General features: G+C 41.2%; 1 protein-coding gene and 1 long non-coding RNA gene across 4 annotated transcripts in view; one reads left to right on the top strand and one right to left on the bottom strand.

Annotated features, from left to right (window-relative positions):
- The window catches only part of LOC133150008 (metabotropic glutamate receptor 7), a 94,881-nt gene that overhangs the window by 56,991 nt on the left and 21,231 nt on the right, over positions 1 to 16,659 (bottom strand). The window lies entirely within an intron of this gene.
- LOC133150009 (uncharacterized) lies at positions 7,655 to 9,664 on the top strand. The gene is made up of 2 exons (XR_009713713.1): positions 7,655 to 8,236; positions 8,943 to 9,664. It is a non-coding gene; the product is annotated as an uncharacterized LOC133150009 (long non-coding RNA).

Here is a 16,659-nt window from a genome sequence, read left to right as displayed (position 1 = left end):
ATGCTAACAGAATATACCAGAATAAACAATCTGCATTGTAAAGTGTTCTGTAATGTTACTGCAGGGCTTTTGCTGTGCACAGGTTGCATGATGATCATGTTAACAGCCCATTAAAAATGTAATAAGGAGAAGCAGACATGACGTGGGGAGTTGGGGGGGAGGGGCAAACTATTACTGCAAACTAGATAGAACGTGTGCAAGTGTTCTTCTCCAGTGACCGGCACCAAGGTGAAAGGGTGACCGCGGTGCCTGCAGACAGCCCACACGGACGGACACTTCACTTTCCACGACCCAATCACGGGCATACGAGTGGACGTCAAGACAGAAAGATTAACAATTCCTCCTTTTAGCATCGCAATTACCCACAGCTGATTTCTGGAACCTGTCATCGGCTGTATAGATCAAAGTTTGGATTGCTGAGGGTAATCGCCTGCCTTGCTCTTCTATGTATCTGCCTTGACAGGATCGATGGAAGGAAAACACAAAGGTCTCTTATAGGGGACACTGTTTCATTGATTTACCAGCGCAAAGGGCTGCAGCTGCCCGGAATAAAAATTTGTTCGTAAAGCCTAAAGTGTGTGTGTGTGTGTGTGGGGGGGGGGGGGGGGGGCAGAAGATTGAGGTGAGCTGAGAGGCGTAGTTTGTAATATGCTTGGTGACATTAAATGACAATTTTAACCTGGGAGTTTGCAGAAAGGTGATGAAGCGAGGTTGTGTAAAGGTTACGCATTTCAATGAGTATGAATGCTGAGTGAAGTTAATTAGTACGCCTTGGCCTTTCTGTTGCATTTCAACATAAGGGCTCCCGCAAGCACCACAGGCTGTTTGCTCCAAAGGAAGGTGAGACACAGTAAATGCTTGCGTGGTAACTTCTCTACACTGCTAATATGGTGGTGATGATTGTACACAGCCCACATGTACATTTGGAGATGCATCTGCCGGCGCCTCTTTTTCGCTCAGATGCCTCATGCAGGAAAAAAAAACAATATTATTTGAAGAGAAATAGGGAACATATGGGATAACATGAAGTCTTGGGTGGGTGGAGGGAGAACGGAAAATCCACTCGCCATCTGAGAGCCGGGAAATGTGCAGATATGACAGGACAGGCTGTCTCCATGGGAAAAAAAAAAGAGCACTATAACAATGCAGACACGAAAAACAGTATCTTTCAAAGAGTGTTTTTGCCAACAATAAGGGCGTCCTTGGATTCTTAGTATTGCCTGTAGTATTTTCCTCTCCTTTCCTACCTGCACAAAGGGGCCTCAGTATAACCTTTGACCTGTCTTTAGCATTGATTATTTCATCCTGATCAACCTTACAAAAGGAAGAGCAATCTAGATCAGCAACCCATAAGCAGCGATTTTTAAAACAGGCCACCGATGAAGTCAGAAGCAAAAAAAATTGTTACTTCGATGTCACAAAACATTAACTTGCATTAGAGAACATCATAACGGCTATTTTCGTATCCCACGATAAACGCAATAAGAACATTAAATGCCAACTTCACATTTGAGAAAGATGACTGGGGGCAGCAAACTTCCACATTGACATTTAGCCTCTTATTGGAATAGATTCTCACGCAGTATATTCCATTTTCAGGAAAGAGTTTCTCGCTGGAGACGTATGTCAACAATACTTGCCCTTGCATTGTTCCAGAAAAATAAAGTCCAATTCATTTGATACAGTGTTGATGATTTGGTTCAGGAGCTAGAATATTTAAGGTTAGGACATCAGAGTTTCTGAAAAGGCCTCATGTCAAGAATTCAGTCCAGAAAAGCAGACTCTCATTCAGCATGGATCCGCAGAAACATTGAAAAACACAGTTCCAACAGAACTGTCGGGGGCGGAACTGAGACGTTTCCCATGAGCGCCTTGAGCTGGAGCAGCTCCACGATGCAGCCAGCGGTGCGCGGCTCTTTTTGCCTTTATTTGCTGCATGATTAGCCTCTGAGTGTATCGTGTCCCCAGTCAGCTTTTCTTCTCGGATTCTTTTCGCAGTTGGGAAGAATGACAGCATGGGGTTCTCTCAGAACCCCGAGCTGCCTGTGCACAGATCCATCCTCATGACACTCACACAATGACACATACACGCTGTAAGTAAGATCCTTACAATGTTGCCAACCAGCCATCTTGTGAAAGCATTTTATAAGCGTTCACATCCTGCCCATCATGGAAAATATTGCATCTTTGCGGAGGAAGATTTATTTGTGTCGGTGTTGTAAAGTCGTACAAGTCAATATTGTGTACGATAAAAACGCTAGCGTTCGATAATAAATATACCGGACAGTAAGCAGCATGTTCGAGCTTCACTGAGGAATCAAAACGGCGTCCATGAGGGAGTTGGACTCGTTCTCCGGTTATTTGTCAGATGGTCAGAGGGAATGGCTGTGTCCATACAGGCAACCTCCGGCTGAGTTCTGGTCATCTCTTCGCGCCGGAGCATGGCGCTGCCAACACACTGGAGGGAGGGAGGGTGTTGGAACCTGACAGCTTTCCCTCCTCCATCTCTGTCACTTTCGCCCCCTCCTTTCTTGCCCATCTGTGTCTCTCGATACAAATGTACCTTTTTCTAGATTTCATCACCCTCACCCAACCTGTGACTTCCGCATTCACTCCTGCCTTCCTTACTCGCTCCCTCAGTAGTGTTTGCAACTGAACAGTGTTACAATGACTGTGATTGCTTAATGCTGACTTTTACACGCATGACGCCTATTTGATTTTTATTGTTTTTGCATCCAAGTCGCCCAAATGCGATGTCATTTTATTTTAAAAATGTACCCATACCTTGAAATAAGGCTGGTATCAGTACCAATACAAACATGAGGCTGTTCCAGTAGGCTTTCCCTGAAATTTTGTTATCACATCCTACAGCACAAGCCATGTTCCTCAGAGAGCTCAGAAGGATCTCAGAGGTATCCATTGGGAGAAGAGTACAAAAGAATTCCCAAGGCATTAAATATATCTAACACAATGAAAACAGACATCATCAAGTGGGGAAGATATTCCACAACATGACCAAGAACTGGGCATCCTTGTAAAACTGATGAAAAGATGGGGGTCGGGTGATGGCAACATCCAAGAAGCTGCCGGAATTACTGGCACGTGCTCGCAACTTAGTACATGTGACAACTTCATAAGTAGGCTATGGGTTATAGGGTTGGGAGGCAAGACCGATGCCTTATCTTACAAAGAAAAACATCTGGGCAACTAAACTGGCTTTAAAAGTTGGCAGGTGGGTTTCCTCCTTTAAACAAGATTTCAAATCTGCTTGTTTATTCTGAGCACAGCTACATCTGCGATTAGAAGGGGCATCATGTCTTTTTTTTTTTTCATTTTTACTTCCCTCTCAAAATGATTACATTTTGTTCTTCAATCGACTTGTAAAGGTTGTAGTAGTGAAATGATTTAGCTTGGTGGGTTTTTATTTACATAAAACCCAGCATTTGTACAGGTTTGAAGAGAAAAGAAGGCTTCAAGCTGTTCAATTCCACCCCCAGTTGAAGTTTACTGTCAAACTAAACAAAAAGAGTGACACATATTGTATTTAAAACAGCCACGTAGCCTCGGTTATCTTAATGTGAACACAAAATGGGAAATGTCACAGCCACCAGGGATAAAAATCAGCATCTATGGGGGTGGTGGTGATGGGGTTCTGCTTTAAGTAACAAATAATGTAATACAAACTGTGCAGCAACACATGTAAAAAGAAAATATAATACACACAGGCTTATTCTATTTTCCCTCTACAAAGCACAACTAAAATTATCTGCAGTGACCGCCATCTTTGTGGGATTTTGGACAAAAAAAATGGAATGACCACATTAATACAAATACATTTGTTGACTAAAGTACTTGACCACACTGCTCTTCTCATCTCAAAGTTCCATTTTCAACATTTACGTCGGATTTGTAGGGATAGTGACACGGTTTGAAACATTATGGTCATTTTTACACATAGACTTTCACAGAATTTACATTCTTATTGATGGATATTTTTTAACTAAAACATGCCGGTCAACCAGAGAATGTGTTTCCTGAGCAGCAGACAATATTAACGAGATTTGTAGAAATGATCAAAATACAGTTCATCTCTGATTTGAAGGTGCTTTTTTTACCAGATTTTCCATAGGCGATGTCACATGAAAACATTCCCAATTTTTCCGACACAATGTACGTAATGTATCTGTATGTTTTATACTGCCCCCAGGTGACAAAGGTGTGCAAGGCCAAATCAGCAGCACAATATGTGTTGAAGGACAGTGTGTGATGAAAAACAGTTTGTTTAATTCCATTTTTTTTATGTCATTACTTGTATGTTTTGTATCGAATATAGTAACATTATAAAACTGCTATTTTTCCAGTTTCGTTTTTGTTTTGGATGGACGGATTAATGTCATTTCTGCATTTTAATGGTAAAACTTGATTTGAGGTAAGCATTTAGCGATGTTGGTATGGTCAAAGTAAAAAAAGGACTATTATCTCAAGGTACCATTCCACTGTGAAATAGTTAATGAGCCTTTGATCTTAGCTGGAGCTAGACAAATTTTCCTCCTTCCCTCACCACACCATCAGTCTACATACAGACACACGCACAAATGATCAGCATGCACTTCCTGCCCAGCATGAATTTTAGGCTGCCAGCTTCCCCCCAAGTCGACACAATCTGCCCTCAGTTGTTTGCTTTGCATAGCAGCCATCTTCTCCTGTCTACTGTCATTGGTCTTTTTTCTCCTTCGGATCGTATCATCTTTTCAATCTGTCATATGCATATAATCGGGTTGATTGCATTTGGGGGTGGGTGATGCAAAACCTCACACGGGGTCTGAGAACCGGGACACTATCAAACAATTTCCCATCTAGTAGCCACTCATTGTAACTACTGCATTATGGCTATGGTTATTTACACAAGTAGCAGATGTGAATCAGCAGTGGCGTGTATTTAGAGTGTCTCCCAGCAGCTGCCACAAGTATGCAAATCCTTTGTGGTTGGATGTAGTCACAAATTGCTTCTAGTAAGAAATCATCACGTTTCATTCCAACAGTGACCAGCAGCCGGAAAGACGTGACCATGCCGAATTCAGTCGATATCTAACCACTGCGGGAGGTGGGAAAAAAATCTTTGTTTTCACTGTGGTAAATTCCAATCTTGGCAAACACCTTGCTGTGACGGGAATCAACAAAGAGGTAGTGATGAGTGCCTTGGCTTGTATTTGTTGAAGGGCTTTATCACAGAGGCTGGGTCACATTCACAAAAGATGCTGTAACAGCACGTCACTTGGCGACGACAGCGCTGACATAAATGACCCTTTTAGGGCTTAAAACAGCAGTGTTGTTTTCAATGGATCAATGTGGGATTTCATTTTGAAGGGAATGCTTTAAGACCACTTTGCTCTATGTTTCCCAACCATTATTCAGCCATGACATCTATTGTACATGAAGAACATTTCCACTCAAAAAGAAAAAAGTTACGAAAAGTACGACTTCTAAAATATTGATGAACCCGTCTCGATCTGCTCACAAATTGAGAGTGAAATGCACGCCTGTTAAATGGAACTCAAACATTGAATTGTTCTGACAGTCACAATTCGTCGCTTGCTTGGATATAGGCTGAGTCCAAATTCCATCAATATGGCACGATTAAGGAGTTACGCCATTTTATCTGTGTGTGTGCGAATGACGACAGGGAGCATAAACGTAGGGCACTCAAAATTACCCAAAAGGTTCACGCAACATATATAGTATAAAATATAGCAGGTATACAACATATCAAACAATATCAAAGCAGTACAGTTACGGAAATGAATCATTCATTTTATCCATCAGACAATATGTACAACAAAGGAAATTGTCACGGCCCGGCTCTGTTCATTTCCTTGTGCCTATGTTGTCATGGTTTCTCTTTCCGTCTCTGTGTACTCGCCCCTCCCCTCCTGTGTCTACTCACAATTAGTTACCCGCCTCTCGTTACCTGTCGTGTATTTAAGTCCTGTCTGCGTGTCACACCCCTGTCGGATTGTTCTCGTCTTTCGTCAGTTTCTTTACCTTCGTCTTAGTCTGTCCGTTTCTGTTGGTCTGTCGGTTCCCCCTGTCACTCTGCCCCCACAGTTTATGTTAGTTTGCCGGTTCCTGTTGGTTTGTTCCCGTCATCCTCCCTTCCAACTCCCTCTTTCCTCAATAAACCCTGGTCCAAGCTGCATTTGGTCGCCCTGCTTCACTCATTCCTGACAGAAATAAATGTCGTTTAAAATAAATATTCTATTTATTCTCAATAACTTGTCAGAGATCTTAATAAGCCAGTTTGTCATTTCAATTACTGTAGTCACGTGATAGGCGATGAGAAGAAAATTAGTGAATTAGCTCCACAAATCACCACACAGAACGAGATAATTAATTTTTAGTGCCGTATATACTGCGGTGTGGGACTATGTCTTGAAAGAGAAGGTCGGGGACAAGGGTCAACATTCAGACACAGCCATAATCACATTAAAGCAGTGCTTCTCAATTATTTTCTGTTACGCCCCCCCTTAGCAAGAAGAAAACTATTCGCGCCCCCCCCTCCCCACCGTGACTATCCTAACTTGTCTTGTAAGTCGTAAAACGTTGCACTGTCGCAAACGTCACAGAAGTAACAATGAGAGCGCCACTGCCCCCTGCTGGGAAGATGCGCAATTACACTTTATTCTAGTACTGCAAAAAAAAAAGCCTGTTCCCCAGGGTCACACGCGCCCCCCCAGGTATAGCACGGCGCCCCCCAAGGGGGGCGCACCCCACTATTTGAGAAGCACTGCATTAAAGCAACATTTGTCGGTAAATATACATCAATAGCCATTGTGCTATTTATTCTGGTGGGCGCAGCTTGGCCTCCTGGGGACAAAAAACGATTTGAAATAGTAAATTGTTTTCGCATAGAATCGGGTGCATCGAATCAAACTGAATCAAACCGTTCCAAGATACAGATCAAATTGTCTTCTACTGGAAGGATATAGCTTAGAAGGAGATGGTATATAGTACTAAATTCATTCATACTACATAAGATGACAACAAAAAATTGACTGCACCACTCCAACTGAATTGTATACCATATCGAATGGAATCGTAATACGAACTGAACTGAAAATGAATCGTCCGCTTTCAAATCAAACTGTCTTTGAATTGTGTTGCACTCCACATATCGAAAACCGTATTGAATCAACTTGTGTGAAGAGATCCACACCCTCTAACTTTTTGCAACGTTTGTTAGTATTAAGCTAACAAAGAAAGCTACGATCGTTTGACAGTAAACATCTACGTATTAGGAGTGTTTACTTATCTGTTAAGCAGTTGCCTATTATCGACATTTTTTTATTACAAATCCAAACGACAGGTCGTATCTTGTTAATCTCATTAGTTGAACTCGACTCAAGATACCACGGAAATTGATTGAATAGTAGCTGTTGCAACGACTTTGAGGTGAATAATGGATTGCGTGCAATTTGATAGTGTACAAGACCAAGTTGCTCGAGGAGCACTCTTGTGATGATAAGTGACTCCTCAATGGTTCCAATGTCAACAATCGCCTGCCATTGCGGCTGTTGTGGGCCAATCACAGCTCGGCCTCTGCGAGTTGTTTTCAAGCCTCAATTCTAGCAAGGTTTGGAATCTGACAACAGAGGTTTTGCAACTTGCTAAGGCTTATTTTCCCCAATCACAAAACAATCACCCTTTAAAGTTGCCTACACTCGTGACGAAAAGTTAGGCTTGCATAATCTTTTATCGAACGCGACTTTCTATGTCTCCAACTTTCGGCCCACTTGTCTTTTTCCCCTGCCAGTTCCCTCGCATTTCGTGTCTCTCGCTCATTCCGAGCCTCTCCCTCGGGCCGCTTCGATGCTCGCTGCCGGGCTGAGCTCCTGCAAGGTTGCCGTGCTTGTGTGTATTTTAGGCCTGCCAGCATGTTTCTCCATGAAGCAAGGTATGACTCACAAATCAGATATTTGACCAGGAGATCCACTGAGTAGAGTAGAGCCGAAGCGTGGGAGGAAAGTGTGGATAGCTCACAAGGGGAGTATGGCTGACCTCGATCTTTCCATCTGGTAAACAGACTGCTATTTCAGCTCAATTTCAAAGAAAGAATTGTTTTTCCCAACACCAAACGGCTCGCAGGGCTTCACTAGAGGACCGCTTGTACAGAGGAGAGGCTGGCGGCGTGAGGGTTGAACGTCGTTTCTACAAATGGGACTGTGACTTCAGGTTTCAGGTGGGCATGATAGCCGAGCTTTTATTTTGTCGCTCTTGAGAGTGATTATGTAGCAAGGAGGCAATTTTATCCGGTGCTTTGGAAAGCGTCTTTTCTCACACGCACAAAGCGAGTCCCTGCAGAGAACAAGGCAGCTCTACAAAAGAGCCTTGAACATCCTCAGTGCGTTGGGTGCTCACACCAGGTATGACAGGAGCTCAACCCAAGCGAGGAAGAAAGCATAGCCCACAGCTTTATGACTAAGTGTTACCAAATGTTTTCCTTTAGATGCACAAGCTCTCACATTACAAATGGCTGCATTGATTTTTTCATGCTGCAAAGTGCACGAGGACTTCTCACTAGCGTTTTTAGCAGTCTGCATGATGACTATTTCTCTTCCCACAACTAGAGTATATGGAATTCTCTATGCTGAGGATAATAATAAGAAAAATTATAATAAAAATTGTTTGTGACGTCATTTCAGTTGTGCGCTTGTGCACCCCAAATCTTTATCTATCATCTTTCCCACACATTGCGCTGTCTTCTTGTAATCTGACGATGATACATTGTTCACCAAAGAGCGAGCATGGATGCATGTTTTTTTTCCCCCCACCTACACCTGGAGCATGGAAGGTCTGACACATTCATTATCAGACGTGCACCTGCAACACGCTGACCTGCATCCTAATGATTCTCTCTCCTCGATCACCCATCTCTCTCTATGCAGGTCTCCCCTCACACTGGACAGAGCCTCATGGCCAGGCCCATTTGTCCACTAATGGTGCAAGGAACGCAGGTGCGCCTCCTCAATCCGGGTTTACCTCTCTGTCTGCTCCTGACAACCAATGTACAGAGGTGCCACGAGACTCGAGTGACCCCACTCGTGGGTTTTTCAAGACATGAGCCGTCATTTTTGCAAACTTGAGATGCAAATTGTAGGATGGCAGTCAACTCAACGTAGCTCATTTCACAAGCAACATTTTGGCAAATCATGACCAATTCATCAAAAATGATTCTTTGAGCTGTTTAAGGCCACATCCTTTCAAAGTTTACTGTCAAACTAAATCCAAAATGGAGAGAATTCCACCATGTGTATTAATAACAAATCAAACAACCTTCAAAAGAAAGGCCTCACTAGTTTAATGCTAGCATGAAATAAAAAAATGTTCACATGCTAACGAGTTACATCGATTGTTGCTGCTTTAGAAGGCTGAAGGAATCGAAGACGTTTCAACCAACGGTGAACAACAAACAGAACAATACTGCTGGCATATATTCTTTGTCATCTTCAAAGAATGACTGATATTATAGCATCTTTCTGAGTCACTGACTGAAACTATTCTTCATTGTTTGTGTCTGCATGATGGCATTATACTGTCCCCAGATAGTGGCCAAGACAGAGCAGACACCAGAAGGATCAGCGCAATAAAATCAATCGTACAATTGTCATTCAATGTGTTGCATTTCTTCATGTTATTCTGTGTTTTTATAAAGTACAATATGATAGTGTTATTATTATTTTTTTTTTAGGGGGTAGGAATGGATTCATGGCATTCCTCTCAATGAAGTGTTTCGATTAACTGACCTGGTAATTTCGTATCGCAAGGCAAGGTATCAGTACTTAAAGACTGATGACTATTTCTTATGCCCCATTTCTTCTGCTGCTTGATGCCATGCCCTTCAGCTTATATAAGCTGATTCAGGAAAGAATAGGATTGCTTTTCTTGACCATTATAGCTGCATTTTCATGTGCACCTGCATTGAAAATTTACTGTGCTTTTGTGTATCAAGAAGCAAGAAAATGAAAATGATTCATTTTATGAAGTGGTGCCTAGTGGACAGTTCGAATGTGATCATCTTCATAAAATGTGTGGGGAAGAAGGTGCAGAATAGAAGCAACGGCATCAATTCGAAGTATCACGCATATTAGCACAGTGAATAGCTGACATTACACCAATGAGATGAAAAGCCATGCACAGTCCATTGGCTCAAGTATTTAAACTGCTGCAGGTTTAATACAAATCATTCTGTACTTAGTGCTGCAATATGATGTCGCCTTCAAGAAAATTCATCCTCCCTCATTGTGGTTGAACTCGTGCTCCACAGACAGACCTTTTGCAACCCAAAACATTCCAACGGTATATATCGTGGAGGCTTTTGGTACTGCACACTAACCTTGACGCGTTGAAGGATTTGAGACGACAATGCCGTTCAGCTAAGCATAAGCCAAGCAGAGAAGCCAAGGGATTTCAGGCTGCTGCAGGTGACTCATGAGGATGTAAAAGTTCTACCGGGAAAAAGGTCGCAATCACTAAAGGAAATTTATTGTCAATTATTTGTAGCTAACGAGCTGATGCTCAAATTAATGGTGCGCAATGTCAATAAACTTTCGGTTCCACAAGGAACCTAGGTGTGTCTTTGATGAATTCTGACATCTGATTTACTCTCCCAGGACACTTAACTCTGTTAACAACTGCAACGTCTACGTATTTTTGTACTATTAGCTCTCTGACAGTGACAATCAAAATGATTCATTAGCTTGTCAAATAACACAGCTCAAGTATTGGATCAACTGTTTTATAACGATGCACTATTTGTATGTATGTCAAAATATTCTCTTGCAAATCATCTCAAATCTGTTGCAGATGAACAACCTCGGGCAAGGATCACAAGCTGGTATTCCATTTTCAGAAAGTAATATTCATGCAAACGCGCTGGGGTTACAATGCTTCAAGTTGAGGCTTAACCTGATGCATCGGGCGATCAACAGGAGAGCTGCACTGAAACTCTGGACGATATGTCAAAAATGTTAAAGCAAATACAAACCGACAATTTCAATAGTGAAAGCTGAAAAGCTTAAGATGAAACCGAAATGCTGCGAAGTTAAAAGTGGAATTTTGGGACTGTTGGAATGTGGAAAATAGTTTAATTGTTGAGTTCAGTAATGTTGAAGTAAGTGGGTATCATGTGCAATGTCTAAATTGGGAATCTTAGTGTGGAAAATATGGAATTTTACAGTAAAAAGTGGGAATTTGGGCAATTGTTGGTCATGTGGAAAGTATTTTGTGGTTGGAATCGTTTCGTTGGGTCAAGAAATGTTGAGAGGAGTAATGTAGAAAATATCTCAACTAAAAATTTGGAAATTGTGGGATGTAAGGTTTTTTGGAATGTGTACAACATATGTTGTAGTTGTAATGGTTAAGTCATGTGGAAAATGTGGATTTTTAATGTAGAATAAAAGTGGAATTTTTGCAATGTGCAAAATTTGACAATATTTGATTGATCTGAATTGTTGATGAAATGTGACAAGTCTAAATTTTGTCATTTTAATGTGGAGAAAAAATGTGGAATTAGGGGAATGTAAAAATTGTAAGGATATAGAAGGATTTTATTTTCAGGTGCTCTAAATGACGATAAATTTGGTACAGCAAATGAAGATTCTGTCAATCTTCGAACAGATCAATTGAAAAACATGAAAGTAGTTACCTGTCCAAAAATGAAAGGCTTGTTAAAAAATGTGATAGAATAACAAGTCAGAGAACTATGCAATCAATTGTTTGCACTAGTGGTTTAACATGGCCGATGAGATGGTTATTTAAAACATATGGTGTGTTGGGAATATGTGGGTGGAGCGCAGGAGTTTGCAATTGGAGAGTGGGAAGGTTTCTGGCAAAAAAGTTCCTTGTGATGCAGAAGATAACTCATCAATGACTAACTGTAAAGGACAAGTGCTATTGATAGAAAGTGTCCCTAATTGGCAATTAAGAACAAAGGCTCACACAATTTCTCCTGGAGAACTTACAAAGAAACCTAAGAGGAATGAAAACATAATTCCTATGATTACATATCTGACTATGATTAAGTGCTTTGCGTGTGACACTCGTATTCAAACATAACTACTTTAATTATAGCTAAAAATCGTATCTATTGTCAAGCGGTGTCTTTTGGCGCTCACAGATCACTAAAAGCAAAGTTTTGTTTAATAACCTTTGAATAAGATGTTTCCGACGAATTTTTGTTTTATTTTTGCAGGTCGCTTACGCTGGAAACACAGAGTTGAGTCAACTGCAATTGCAAGGCATCCTTCGGCCTTTTATCTTGTACAGGGTCACAACTTCCTCCCTGACCGTCTCTCAGTGCATGTGCACATTTTTGACTGTGGGATGATGCTGGAGGGTCCAACGTGAACACCACACAAGCTGAATCTCCTTGGTGTGAGGCAACTGTTGCGTCATGCCCATGTATAAGAAATCCAGTGGGTTTTACGCAGTAAGTTTGCAATGCAGCGGGACTGAGAAGAATACTCAAAGAATAGCTCAAAGCTGATAGAGTTGTGTCAGGCACTGAATCACCTGACCTGCATAAAATTGATAGCAGTACTAAACCAGTATCATGGTAAAAACTCAAAATATCAGCAAAATGCTGTGAAATAATAATAGAGCTAAAAACATATTTGGTGTGTTTTTATTTCATCAAAAAAAACAGAATAACTGAACACAAAACATTTTACAATTTCCACACCATTGATCTGTTTATATACAGTATACCCAGTGCTGCAGTATTGTATTGTTTATTATTTAAGCCTGCGTTTCCAGAGCAGGGGTACATGTACCCCCAGGGGTACTTCAGGATATTGCAGGGGGTACGTGAAAACATTTAATAATTTATTACCAAGATCAATAACCTGTGGCACAGCTGCAGCAAAAACACAACAGCTCAGATGACTGATGAAAAGAAAGTAAAATTGCTATTGTGGGTCTGATTATCATTCTTGTTCAGTGTTTTGTTCCAGAATTTTTAAGTGTACAAGTGTGTTTAAAGGTAATTGGTTAAAATCTCTCATTTAAGCCTCTCTATATAATAAGCTAATTGAATATTTAAGCAAGTGACCAACAAGTGTTCAGATGCACCAGTCATTGACTGCAATGAAGTAAAACAGCAAAGTGATTCACCCCTATCATTTTCTTGTATGTCATCTGTTATATGGATCACTAGAAAGCCCACATTTTGTAGCTATTAACATTTCATGCATCGATGGTGTTTTTTTTCTGTACAAGTTTGAAATTGTCTAGTTTGCAAGCGGTCTCTGAATGCACCCCATTTTTCATGCATAACGCGAGTGACATCAGTGTTTACTCCCGTTATAATCCTCTCGGTTTTATAGATGAAGCGCAAAGGTTGAATATATTACAAAGAATGAGACAAATATTCAATTACAAGCCTCTGCCTATTTCAGGGCACAAGTAATCCAGGAGTGAGTCACCCACTGACGAACGCACGCACTCACGCACGCACGCAAGAACACAACACACACACACGCAATAAATATATTTTTTAGATTAAAATTTGGGATTGCTTGACAGGCTGTGGACATATTGTGTTTTACAACAGTGATTCATGGTATTTGTAATCCCACATGTTCTTGTTAAGGGTGTTTCAATCGGGGTTTTATTCGATTCCAATTCCGATTGTCCGTGAATGAGATCGGCAGGTAGCAATTCCAATACTGTTACACGTGGATTAGCTGCAGGTTTTTAAATATTAGAGCTATTAAAGCTACTTAAAGATATCAATTAATTTATCAGATTATTCCCCCTCACCCATCTTGCCACCCAGCACTTGGGCCTCCACATCATCATCATCATGACAAACAGCACAGATGGATCTTCTTAATAAAAATAATGATTATAAAATGAAAACCAGCTTTCAAATTCCAAATGAATGCTTGCAGTTTCCTTTTTGATTTAGGTGCCTGTCCTTTAAAACATAAATAAATAAATAAATAAATAAATAAATAAATAAATAAATAAATAAATAAATAAATAAATAAATAAATAAATAAATAAATAAATAAATAAATAAATAAATAAATAAATAAATAAATAAATAAATAAATAAATAAATAAATAAATAAATAAATAAATAAGGGACGCTGAATAGGTACATATTTTCTTTTTCTGACAACAACGTTTCGGCATGCAATTATTACCTCACAATTCATTCCTGCGTGGTTCTGAAATCTAGTCCCATGCAAAAACTCAACACAGATGTAAGTGCATGTATCATGTCGCCCAAGCCCAGCCCAGACTACCGGAGCCGTCGTTTGATGAATAGCTCAGCCAAGCAACCTTGTATGGAGCTTTAATGGTGAAAAAGGAGGTTCAGCATTTCTGCTGCTACATTGACTTTAAACATTAGGAAAAGGTAAGATGGTATTGCTCTTTCTAGAATGAGGACGCCTGCAGCAATGCTTTGTAAAATTGAAAAACCTGTCAAGGCAAGCTCATTAGACTCCCTGTATAGCTCTCCTCAAAGCCTATGGCTCACTCTGATGAGTGATCCCGTGCCCCTCCGTGATCCGACCACCTGTGGGCTCTCCGCTCTGCCCTCGTGCATCATTGAGGCATCTGACCTGTTGGTTTCCTCGGCAACACGTCGGCTCCTCTGTAGAGCCAGAACAAAGGCATATTGTCTTCCCGGTTGACACAAGAAGCTTTTGTCCAACGCCATATTGAATAGCCTGAACCGCTCTGCGAAAATGCATTCTCATTCCCTCCGAGATCATGATTTATCAGTGTCTTGACTAATGGGCCGGGGAGATTAATGTGCAGTGTGTTTTCCCAGCACACATCTTTTCCACTTGCCCAACTTTCAGGAGGCTGCACACTGACGACTATTTAAGAGCCATAGGCAGAGATGTGCAACAGATGCCAAAATAGACAATTAACCTCATGAATCAGGAATGGGCCAAGTTGAGAACAACGCAAGTCCAATACAGGCATGCGGCTCTCGTGACGACATTCCAGGACAAATAAAAACGATTGTTTATAGAACAGATCTTTATCTGAAATTACGAATCTTAACTTGTGACACAATATTTGAGTCAAGTGCACACGCAGCAGATACTAATCGCAAGCCAAGATAGAACTGATGCTGACGAGTGTTATTCCGCAGCAGTTAGACTAATATAGCCTAAAATAAAACACACAAAGTGCATCTTTTAGCGGTCTCGCACCATCTGTGCTGTGATCAATGCGTTTAAGTGCGTTTGGCTTCGTATTTCTGTCTTTACGTCCTTCTCACTGTCCCACTTTGTAAATTCGAACAGCTCGATTCTCTGAATAAAAAAGTGGTGTTGTCTTTCCAATTCTGCACAATTACCGGGAAATGGCTAGTGCGATGTAAGTGTGACGTTCAGATGCCTTAGGAACACACACACTCACACTCACTCACCACCAATGCGTCTTGACACTTAAGATGACATTGCATTGACTCATAGAGTCTCCCTCGGGGTCTCGTCAAACCTGAGCCGCGGCCGCATCGTGCTTCACCTCATACCTCATCCTTTTGGTCACATTCTACTGCTTAGGTGAACAAAGTTGAGCTTTTTGTTGTCTCTCTGGGGACAGTGATTAAAGTACCATGGGCACTTATCCAGCTATCGATTTGTCTTGAACTAGCAAGCAAACAACGAACCTTCAATTTGAAGCTAACCTCGTGAGATAGAGGTGCAGTCCCCATGTTATGAAAATATAAGCTACAACACACAGAACACTAATACATTAAGCCCACATTTAGGGGCATATTCTCCCGGTCAATTCCTTGGCTCACCCACATTCCTTACTCACTTTCAAGACACAGCGATTCTCCCGTCTTGGATTCTGGCACACCCACGCACCGGCGTAACCGGTGAAATAGCACGCAGCCACTGAAATACGAGGATGCCAGCAAGTCCAGGATTGTGGAGTTTTCCTAAGAGATCCATTTGGATTATATTTCATGGATCTGAATGTTAGATACTGATTGCCCCCAATGACAGCTCATCTAACAGGCTACTTTGAAGGAGCATGTGTTTTTGCATTCTGTATTCAAGAAATGAAATAAAAGTAACTCAATCAGAGGACTGCACTCATTACTAAATACATATTTGGAGCCATTGGTTGAAAAAGCAAGTAAGCCGGCAGTTGTTAAAGCGTTGCCTGAGCGTGGCATTTCTAAAGATTTGTCAAATAAAAATAAATAATTCAAAATCCTAATTCACCATTTCCACCATTAGAATAACCGCAATTTTTGTTTGCTGAGCTTTCAGGCAATTACTCCAAGCCACCTGCACATCAGCAGCCGCTCGGTCACACGGCTATCACCGGTCGAGCATGAAAGCAGTTCATTAAATCAAAACGTGCAATAAGATGTTTCATCTTCGAGAGATGACAGATTCATTTTTTCTTGTGCAAGATAAACACTGGGAGAATACACGCACTGCGCTCTCATTTAAATGTCAGAGAATCTGGGCAGCCCCAATAAGTGGGTCGCAACGCGTCTTTTCTGATTTAAGCACCCGGGAGAATATGCCCCTTACCACAGGCTTTAGGTTTCAGACCACAATAAGATGGCTTAAAGAGTCTAAAACCGCCACTACGGATGCTAGTTGTTAGCATGTGAAT

The sequence above is a fragment of the Syngnathus typhle genome, linkage group LG2 (assembly GCF_033458585.1).
Source record: "Syngnathus typhle isolate RoL2023-S1 ecotype Sweden linkage group LG2, RoL_Styp_1.0, whole genome shotgun sequence".
Taxonomy (NCBI): Eukaryota; Metazoa; Chordata; class Actinopteri; order Syngnathiformes; family Syngnathidae; genus Syngnathus; species Syngnathus typhle.
This window is presented reverse-complemented; position numbering and strand designations above follow the sequence as displayed.